General features: G+C 39.7%; 1 long non-coding RNA gene across 1 annotated transcript; it reads left to right on the top strand.

Moving 5' to 3' along the window:
- The first annotated feature begins 6,291 nt into the window (after positions 1 to 6,291).
- On the top strand, positions 6,292 to 7,268 carry LOC145424501 (uncharacterized). Its single transcript, XR_013905589.1, has 2 exons — positions 6,292 to 6,431; positions 7,023 to 7,268. It is a non-coding gene; the product is annotated as an uncharacterized LOC145424501 (long non-coding RNA).
- Positions 7,269 to 11,342: the final 4,074 nt, after the last annotated feature.

The following is an 11,342-nucleotide window of genomic DNA, read 5'->3' as shown; positions in this document are numbered from 1 at the left end:
CTCTGGCACATTAGTGAGGTCGGGGCTCAGAGTTCAGTGGACAGATAGCTCCATCTCCTGAAGGGCAGACTACAGGCATTTATTATTTAATATTCATCTATTCAGTTATCACACAGACCGTACAACAAGGAAATCATATAAGATCCATGTCTATTTCACAAATAATGACTGAACAAGCTCAGGCTGAGGCAGTTCTTATATTTAAGAACCTGATGACATTACACTTCTGCTCTGCTCTACAGGGAGTGCAGAATTATTAGGCAAGTTGTATTTTTGAGGAATAATGTTATTATTGAACAACAACCATGTTCTCAATGAACCCAAAAAACTCATTAATATCAAAGCTGAATGTTTGTGGAAGTAGTTTTTAGTTTGTTTTTAGTTTGAGCTATTTTAGGGGGATATCTGTGTGTGCAGGTGACTATTACTGTGCAGAATTATTAGGCAACTTAACAAAAAACAAATATATACCCATTTCAATTATTTATTTTTACCAGTGAAACCAATATAACATCTCCACATTCACAAATATACATTTCTGACATTCAAAAACAAAACAAAAACAAATCAGCGACCAATATAGCCACCTTTCTTTGCAAGGACACTCAAAAGCCTGCCATCCATGGATTCTGTCAGTGTTTTGATCTATTCACCATCAACGTTGCGTGCAGCAGCAACCACAGCCTCCCAGACACTGTTCAGAGAGGTGTACTGTTTTCCCTCCTTGTAAATCTCACATTTGATGATGGACCACAGGTTCTCAATGGGGTTCAGATCAGGTGAACAAGGTGGCCATGTCATTAGTTTTTCTTCTTTTATACCCTTTCTTGCAGCCACGCTGTGGAGTACTTGGACGCGTGTGATGGAGCATTGTCCTGCATGAAAATCATGTTTTTCTTGAAGGATGCAGACTTCTTCCTGTACCACTGCTTGAAGAAGGTGTCTTCCAGAAACTGGCAGTAGGACTGGGAGTTGAGCTTGACTCCATCCTCAACCCGAAAAGGCCCCACAAGCTCATCTTTGATGATACCAGCCCAAACCAGTACTCCACCTCCACCTTGCTGGCGTCTGAGTGGGACTGGAGCTCTCTGCCCTTTACCAATCCAGCCACGGGCCCATCCATCTGGCCCATCAAGACTCACTCTCATTTCATCAGTCCATAAAACCTTAGAAAAATCAGTCTCGAGATATTTCTTGGCCCAGTCTTGACGTTTCAGCTTGTGTGTCTTGTTCAGTGGTGGTCGTCTTTCAGCCTTTCTTACCTTGGCCATGTCTCTGAGTATTGCACACCTTGTGCTTTTGGGCACTCCAGTGATGTTGCAGCTCTGAAATATGGCCAAACTGGTGGCAAGTGGCATCTTGGCAGCTGCACGCTTGACTTTTCTCAGTTCATGGGCAATTATTTTGCTCCTTGGTTTTTCCACACGCTTCTTGCGACCCTGTTGACTATTTTGAATGAAACGCTTGATTGTTCGATGATCACGCTTCAGAAGCTTTGCAATTTTGAGACTGCTGCATCCCTCTGCAAGATATCTCACTATTTTTGACTTTTCTGAGCCTGTCAAGTCCTTCTTTTGACCCATTTTGCCAAAGGAAAGGACGTTGCCTAATAATTATGCACACCTGATATAGGGTGTTGATGTCATTAGACCACACCCCTTCTCATTACAGAGATGCACATCACCTAATATGCTTAATTGGTAGTAGGCTTTCGAGCCTATACAGCTTGGAGTAAGACAACATGCATGAAGAGGATGGTGTGGACAAAATACCCATTTGCCTAATAATTCTGCACTCCCTGTACATGATGTTGTAGATTTCTTTAAGAAAAGGACGCCAGTCAGCGAGCACAAGCGCTGTACTAAAACTTTCAAGGATGTGGAGATTTGTACTGGAGTCTGTAAATGGAAGGGACAAGTATGCAAATCCCAAAAAACTAGATGAAGCCTGGGTCATCCATCAAGTATAATCCTGACCACCGTCTTCACCACTTACTGGACAGGCAGCAGGGCAGCTTCTAAAAGACTGATTCACTGCTGTAATAAGCACACATATAGGAAATCTTTCATTCACCCTGTTATAATACAATACATCTGTCTGGCAAAGAATCATCTGTCAGACAACAATATTATTCTCTGTATTACTATTCATCATTTCAACGTCTTGAATAAAATATTTTTCCAAATATCATGTAAATAAAGTGGTTCACATTTCACTTCAGAGCTAGATGTTATTTATTTGCATTATTTAAGTTTTTTTGTCTTCTGATGCCAAAACTTTTGTGATGTTGTGTTGTTTAAACAACAGAATAAGTTGTTTTGTGCTTTTGTATAGCAAACGATTAAGATCAGGATTAAAACAGTGTTGCAGAAACATGTTTTCCAAGTATAGATAGAGGATATATTTGTATCAGCTACTAAATGAACATTTTTTAATATATTTTTATTTATATATCTATTAATATGTTTAATAGATGCTCGGGACCTTTACAGTATATGCAGTATATGCATTGTCCACCTTTGTCAGTTAATGGTCATAACTTATATTTTCTGTAATCATACCGCAGATAATATGATGCATTTTTCTTGCTATCTTGCATTATTCAGCAAACTACTCTCGTGGTTTATTAATTTTCTACTTGTTTGAAGAAGAGATTGTTGAAAGAAATCAGTTAAATCAGATACATTTATGTTTGTTATACATTGTGATACCTGAGGAGAAAACACAAATGGTTATTCTGTTTCCTCTGCCTGCTTCGACCCAATGCTATGTTCAATGTTAGGTCTGCGCTTCGCGGGCCCCGCTGGTTTAGAGCTCGATCCATTTTAACTTGCACGGGGAGCAGATCGGATCAGGGTCTTGGAGCTGCGAGCTCCTCACCTGATCCCAGACAACTCCAAACTCCGGCCCCCTCTCGCAGCTCTTTTATCAGTGGTCACACAAAACCTCATTAATCATGCGACAGACAAAACACTCACATGTGAACATGTGTCATGTGTGTGTGTCTATGAGCATGTGATGAGATCAGTGATATGTTTGTGTATCTGTGTAGAAAACAGAGGTGAGCATTCATAGTTCTTTTTGCTCTGTTGTTGAACCAACTTTTTCTGAAGTCCACCATGGAAGAGATGCAGCCCATCTCCTAATTATTCCCCTCTGCCTCTCAAGGACAGAGCAGTCAGTAACTGATACTATGCAGCAACCTGATCTATATTCTGGACAGGGAGTGTACTATATAAAGAAAGTGATGGTTCTAAGTCTACCTGCCCCACTTACTCCAAAACTTCCTAAAGCCTTCTTCTACGAGTAAGCGTCTGATAAGCCTGGCTGTTGGGAAAGGTGAGGAAGTCTGTGCACAAACAATGCCATCAACAATGGCAAACAATGCAATCTCTAAATATACACTCAGAGATTCAGAGGGTGTTTTCACTCCTCTTGTCCTTTATCTAGAAAACTTGTTTCATATATGTAAAACTATATTTAACATGGCCTTTGTTTGATTTCTGTTAAATGACTGAACTCTACATCGTGTCGAGTGACAGTATGTTCCTTCATTTACATTCGGTATCGTGGTGTCAAATAAAACTTTTATCCCCTCATACACATTAATACTAATACAGAGCCAGTACTGCAGATAATACATTTGCAGCAAGGCAATTTTATTTGTACACGAAATTTATTGTGAAATTATGTTGTGAGCACCTAAACATGTCTTGTATGTCTGTACAGTAGAGTAGCTTTTTTTCTTTACCGTCAAACATCAAATCGGTGTAAACTTTTTTGTTTTGGATTAATAAATATTGACACATTTTTTGCATTTCTGAAATTGTTATGCATTTAAAAAAATAATAAAAGTCAAAAGCATACATACACTAAGCTTAGTGTTCTTTTAAACAACAAGAAAACGCCAGAGGATTCCAGTCTGAGCGTAAGAAGCTTCTGATAGGTTAAGTGATTCATTGATAGGTTAATTAAATCAATTTGGGTTAACTGGTGGCATACCTGCGTATGCATATAAAGGCCCACCCCATACACATCATGGGATCAACCAAGACATCAGGAAAAGACTTTTGGACCTCCACAAGTGTGGCTCATCCTTTGCAATTTCAATAAGCCTGGAGGTCCCATGTTCATCCGTTCAAACAATAATATGCAAGTATAAAAAAACATGGCTATGCACAACCATCATATCGCTGGGGAAGGAGAAAGATTCTGAGAGCGAAATGTGTGAATCGACCCCAGGACAACAGCAAAAGACCTTGAAGATACTGGCTGAAGACACTGCTTGTCCACAGCAAAACGAGTCCTGTACCTCCATGAGCCCAAAGGTTACTCTGGGAGGAGAAAGCTATTACTTTAAAACCATCATAAATAAAGCCAGAGTACAGTTTGCAACTGCATATGGAGTGGCAAAATCTTAATTTCTGCAGACATATCCTGTGGTCTGACAAAACAAAAATTGAACTCTTCGGCCATAACGATAAACGGTATATTTGGTGGAAGAAGCTGTGAAGCCTCAGAACACCATCCCAGCTGTGAAGTATGTGGGTGGCAGCATCATGTTGTGGGGCAGTTTTGCAGGACTGACACTTCACAAAATAGATGGTATCATGTGAAAAGAAAATTATGTGAACATATTGAAGCAACATCTGAAGGTTTAGGTTAAATTGGGTCTTCCAAATGGACAATGACCCCAAGCATACCTCCAAATTAGTTACAAAGTGGCTTAAGGCAACAAAGTCAGGGTATTGGAGTGGCCATCACAAAGCCCTGATCTCAATCTCATAGAAAATTATTGGTGACACTGAAAAGATGAGTGCAAGCAAGAAAGCCAACAAACCTGACCCAGTTATATTAGTTCTGCTACACCACCTTCGGCTCTAGCAGCACTTAACTCCCTTGCTTTCACTTCCAGGAGGAAGCACAGTTCGCATTACCGAGCTGAGCTGTCTCAGCTTCCTGCATCCGCTGGGAGCTCAGCCAAGCCGCTGTTCCAGCCTCTGTAGGTTGGGGCTGAGATGAGTCTGTCTAGCTTCCTTTGGACTCCATGCTGCAGTCATCGGCTTCTGGCACCAAGCCAGTGGGTCCCTCTCCGCCTGAACCTGAGAGACACCCACCACCTGAGCCTTCTGCGAGCCCTGCGCAACCCCTGCTAGTTTCGCTTCAGCCAGAGGTCGTCGCGCCATCTGGACCTGCTCAGCTCAATTTAGAAGTCTGCTGCCCACCGAGTGGACTTGCTCAGCCTGAGAAAGAGGTCTGTGCGCCTGCCACGCCACATCCTGCAAGTCCTGTGCCTGCCATGCCATTACCGGTCACCTGCCTTGCCATACTGTCGCCAGCCATCTACCAAGCCACACCAACATGGTTTGGTAGATGGTAGATTGCTTAACAAGTATACTCAAAGGTGCTTGCAAAGAAAAGCGTCTGGACTCCAGCTTTGAGTTCCCTCCCCAGACGCCTTAATGCCCACTCACATCCTGGGCCATCTGACCTCAGGAAATCACATGATAGGGTGGGGCCAGGTTTCACAATGAGAATGGGACCCACACCCGCTTTCACACCTTGGCTCATGTGATTAGGTAGAGGCTCATCAGGGGTCCTTTGTCCTTCTTTGGGGGGAAACTCCCACTAGGTTTATATCTGGGACTCTCCACCATTTGACCTTAGAACTGAAGAAGCTTCTCGGATGAGAGGTGAAACGTCTTCAAGTAACTTAACCTTCCTGCCTTCTTGGGACCTTTTTGTGCCACTGCTATGTGTTAAATGGCTGCCATTTCCACTGTGTTCAGTGGAATATAACCAAACTTGCCACAGGATAGTTTTTACCTGTCAATGTTAATATTCCATTGTGAATTCCTTAAATCAGCCTAAAATGGCTGAGCAGCAGAAATCCCCACACCCATCACCCCGGGGACCATTTTCTGCCCATTGACTTCCATTATAAATGCTATTTTTCAACCCCAAATTATCATCATATGATTTTATTTTTTCTTCTTTTCTTGGATGTCAATGAAGACTCAGGGCCTTGAAGTTTTAATTTTTAAATTGCAAAAAAAATGCAAAAAAAATAATGGCAGGTCAAAATGTACACAGCAAATTCAAAAGTGTTACATTTTTTGGTGTTAATAGTCTCCTTGCAAAAGTAGAGTTAATTTTACTCTAAGTAGAGTCACATTCTTTTAATGTAACTCTGAGGTGTAAAATGATAGTAGTTAAAATCGAGTGTTAAAAATGAGTGTTTCTATGTCAAATCTGGAGGTGTTACAATGGAAACATTAACTCTTGACCTCTTAACTCTGAACTCCTACAGGGGCTATGACACCAACAGAGTAAATTCACAGACTCCGCCCCCAGCACGGCTCCAATCGAAGCTGAAGTGAAGCCGTTTCAGAACATTTTGCTCTACATATTTGAGTTGTTTGCCATGCTTGGTAAGTCATTTTTTCAAAGATTGTTTCAATTGTTATTAGCTTTTACTTCTGTGGCTCTTTGGAGTTGAGACAAAGCTGTGTGAAAGGCATTAGCCATGTTGCTCGCTGATAGCATAATATTCTGTTTTAGCTAGCTGAAAGGTATTGTTTGCGGGCAAATACCACAGCCTTGAAAAAAAGCTTGCATGTGAATTTTCAGTCAAACTTTTGGTCAAATACACCTAAAACAATGTCTAGAATGTGAAATGTTGGTATAATGGTGCTACTTGAAGCCTGAAAACGATCGCCCATAAAAAAAAAACAAAAAAAACGAGCAAACAGCAGTAGCTGACGTCCTGACTGGGTTCTACGTTAGCATAGATCCCTCCAGAGTTTTGTGCACATGGTTTAGGTAAAAATGAAAAAGGTTGCGGTTTTACATTTAGTTCAGTATTACCTGTTACCTGTGTCTTTGTCTTTTGGGAAAATACTTTACACAAGTAATGGCTCAAAGAGGATTCCTTTTTTTTTTTTTTACTGTGCTGCAATTGTTTACTGGATTATTTGTGCCATTAATTAGTGTCAACTAATTTTTATTCGATCTCCGCACAGGATATGCTTGTGAAGATGGAATATGGGGGAGAGTGGAAGTGCGTTGAAGTTCCACAAAGAGATGAATGAAGGACATGCATATTGTATTGAAGAAATAAGTGATGAGATGCTGTTATTTGCATTTACCATGTCAGACCTTTTGATAAACAAAATTCTAATGAAAGTGAGAACATGTATACTGTTACATCTTTCAGAAAATGTTTTGAAATTGTGGTGCACAGTTCAGACTAAATGTTTTTCAAAAACCATTGCATCTTTTTAGTAAATGTTTATTTCCAAAAGAAATTTCTAGAAGTTCAGAACAGTAAAATTCCCGCTTTTTAGAATGAATTAGAAGATAACTCTTACGTAGTTAAACTAAAATACTCTTTGAGAGTTAATATATAAACTCTTAACACCAAGTGTTAAATTATCAACTCCAGACAGATTTGGTGTTTAACACTAAATCAGAGTTAACGTACCAACTCTCCAAAAAGAGTTAAATTAACACTCTCTGGTGTGGACCCATATAGACACTTTAATAGTGTTGAAATCAAATCCGACAGTGTTAATTTGGACATGCTGGATTTGCTGTGTATGTTGGTGCCAATCTTTGGTCCATCTAAAGGCCTACTTATAATGACAATCACATATTACTTCAACTGGTTTTTTGTGGAAATATTTAGTTTCGTTTTTTGGTTTTTGGGGCTTATAACAGAGGGCGCTCATGTAATAACACTGGGATTTGAAGGGTTAAAACAACGAAAATATAATTAAAACTTTACATGAATATTTCAGGGAGAAGTAGTTTTACAAGGTTGGCTAATTTAAAGTGGAATAAAATATGGATATATGGTCTTTTTATGGCGTGGCTGAGAATGGTCCCTAGGGTGATGGGTGTGAGTTTTTTAAAGGATGGCAGGAGGGTTAAAGAAGTCCAGACGCTTTTCTTTGCAAGCTCCTTTGACTACGATGACCTGGATGACTGAGAACCTTCACAGACATTTACAAGTATAGAAAAGCTCCCTTAAGAGCTTTTGCATTGCAGCCCATAAAAACGTGCCTAGATCATTAACCATTTTTATGAATGACTTTTTTTAGTATTTATTACCTTATCCATTTTGGCCAAACAAGAAAAACATGAGAGAAAAGGTTGACAAAAAACTTCTATCCAACCTAAACAGAATTTTTTGTTTTGGTAAAAGTTTATTAGAAATTACACACAGTAAGCAAAAAAAATAAAAAATAAAAAATCTGTCTAGATTTACACGACCTCATATCATCCTGTGACATCTATTTAAAACATTTAGGGCTCTGACTGAATTCACACCTGATTTCAAAGCACTTAATTTCAACATGTTTTCTGTTAGCTCCTCAGCAGGTCTCAAGCTGACTGTGCCTATACTAATATGCTTTTAGAAATTTAGTAAGAGAATGGCCTTTAATTTCTGCCCTGTGTATCCTTGAATCTCAATAGAATTATACTGCCTGTTCATCCAAACTGCTCAAAGTGATTGCCCCTAATGAGGAACGGTTGAGAGGCAATGTAACCAAGGAGTGATGATCACATTGTTCCTCTGCAACATCCAATTTGGACTGGATTCATCTTAATGCAGGAGCCTTTGTAGCTTTGGATCTGTTGTCTAACTGCAATATAGCAGCAGCTTGTGGCAAAGTCCGAAACAACACTTATTGATTGAACTTAAGTCAGGTACATGTTTGTAAGAAGAAATGCTGCTTGTTTTCTAGTACTTTTCTACGTTATTAAGCCTTTCACAGAAGAATGCAGGACAGAGCAATTCCAAGAGAAAAGATGTTATCTGTGACTGTCTCCAGAGGGACTGACTGACTAATCTGTCCAGTCGTGTGTTGATAGCCTGACCTCAGCTGGGCCACAATGGGCCAAGGTTGTTGTGCTCTGAAGTGAGTGCTCTGTTCAGTAGGAAAACGATGACAGAGAAATGAGCATCTTTTATCTTGTGAAGGTGAAGCAGTGATGACAGGAACCAGAACCTGACCCTGACAATGATTAATACCTTCATTGAAGAAAGGTTAAAGGACGCATTTGTGTGCGTTAATATGTGCAAATGTGTGATTGTTGTGAGTTGCCTGACTTTTGAAATAAGCTTTTTTGTTTCACTTTGTATTCATGAAGTTTGCATGAAGTGCATTTTTCTTTTCTATGTTCAGCTGAGGCTAGTCTCCATGTTACCTTTATATTTTCTGTTTCGTGGAAAAAGCTCATTTGTTTAACTAAAGAACTCTGCTGGAAAATATACATATGTATTAGGGCTGTCGATGTTAAAGCAAAAATGCATACAATTATAATAATGTGTTACTATGTTTCAATGCAAATTATCTGAAAGGTCTGACCTTGACTCCTGGCTGTAATCACAGTTGGCTGGATGATTACCTGTGTGTGTGTGTGTGTGTGTGTGTGTGTGTGTGTGTAGGTGGACACGACTTTGCATAAAACAAGAGTTGCTGTATTTGTTTGGTCCCTCAAACCAGTAACATCTGCAGGTGAAGAACCTTTTTGCTGATATTTCCAGAGATGCTAGCATTGAGACAGCATCAACAAGCCATGCTGATCACATGACTCTGACAGAGTGGAGCAGCACTAAGGTTTTTCAACAAAATGAAAACAGCAAAGCTCTCCAATGCATCACAAAATTGATTATCAAGGAAAGAAGAACAATCAACACCACTGAGCACCGGGTACTTCAAAGACATCATTATAATCAATCAATCAATCAATCAAAATTTATTTATATAGCACATTTTTAAGACCGAAGTACACCAAAGTGCTTTCCAGTAAAATCGCAGTACAAATAAAATCACACTAAAATATAAATTACAAATATATAAAATATAAGATAATTACATAATCTAAATACAGAGCCAGATGTAAATTACCCTAATTCGCCTTAAATGCCAGATCAAACAAATACGTTTTTAAACGTGATTTAAAAGACTGAATGGAATCTGACGCGCGAATATGAAGAGGGAGAGTATTCCATGGCCTGGGTGCAGCAACGGCAAAGGCACGGTCTCCTCTGGTCTTCAGCCGAGACCTAGGTTGCACCAAGAGCAGTTGGCCCGATGATCTTAGTGCTCTCTGAGGGCTGTACAGACAGAGGAGATCAGCTAAGTAGTCAGGTGCCATATTGTAAACAATAGAATTTTAAAATCAATTCGATATTTGATAGGAAGCCAGTGTAAATTTTTCAGAACAGGGGTGATAGAGTCAAACTTTCTAGTGCCGGTCAAGAGACGTGCTGCGGCATTCTGGACCAGCTGCAGACGCTGCAGAAGAGAAGATTGTAGACCGATTGTAATCGACACAAATCAAAGCTCAAACTAGCTTCAATAAGAACTACTGTTATAAGAATACATGAAAAAATGCAGCAGGTGAGAGGAGATACTATTATTGCATTTACTGTAGAGCATTAGACATAAGTAAGTAACCACATTTACCTCAGTGTAACAACACACGTAACCGATAACAAATGGCAGCTCCTCTCATTTAAAAAAAAAAGAAGAATGCTATTTTGTACACACATCGACTCCAGCAGTGGTCGACAAACACAGATGTCTATGGCAAGCCTGTACTGGACAAAAGTACTTCACTGCAAAGGCAAAGCTGTGTGTGTGAAAGTCCTAATGCACACTGACTATGAGACTGTGTCGAACTGTGGAAACTGATGGAATCCCTGTTTTTGATCAGTGTTGTCTTGCATTTAGGGTCAGGTTGCATGATAGAGTTTTAAAAGTTGCTTATTACAAACACGTTGGCCTTATTTCAGGTGGGCATTTGACTTTGGCTGTCTGTTGTTTTCATGGTTGTGTCTGTGTCCTGAATAAAGGATGGAGTTTGTCAGCCAAACAACTTGTTTTTTGGTTGTTTGTCTATTGTGGAAAAACCTGTAGTCTTTGAAGTGGGAGTAACAGACAAGCCAGAAAAGATGCCACTGACTATACTTGCTATAGATCAGTTACAATCTGCACATAACAGAGCCTTAGGAAGCAAATGAGGACTCAGTGATATGTCATCTTAACAGATAAGGTGTCTCTTTCTAATCACTTTCTCCAACATAGGTAATGTTGTACCAGTGGAGTGGAGTGCAGTGTGAAGAAGCTTGTAATAGCTTCTTGTTAAAGGAAAGCCTTGATGATCAAAATAGGATGTCAGCTTCTACCACATCTGATTTATTAAAACAGGCAAACTGAACAGGTGCAGGCTCAATAATTAAGTGATAATAATAAAATAACTGCAGATCGGGATCTATGAGAAATGACCTGGTTGAAAGATTGTACTAATTTTAACCTGCTTTTTTCCAA

Source organism: Astatotilapia calliptera, chromosome 23 (assembly GCF_964374335.1).
Source record: "Astatotilapia calliptera chromosome 23, fAstCal68.1, whole genome shotgun sequence".
NCBI lineage: Eukaryota > Metazoa > Chordata > Actinopteri > Cichliformes > Cichlidae > Astatotilapia > Astatotilapia calliptera.
The sequence above is the reverse complement of the archived record's forward strand: the minus strand, read 5'-3'. Positions and strand labels throughout refer to the sequence as shown.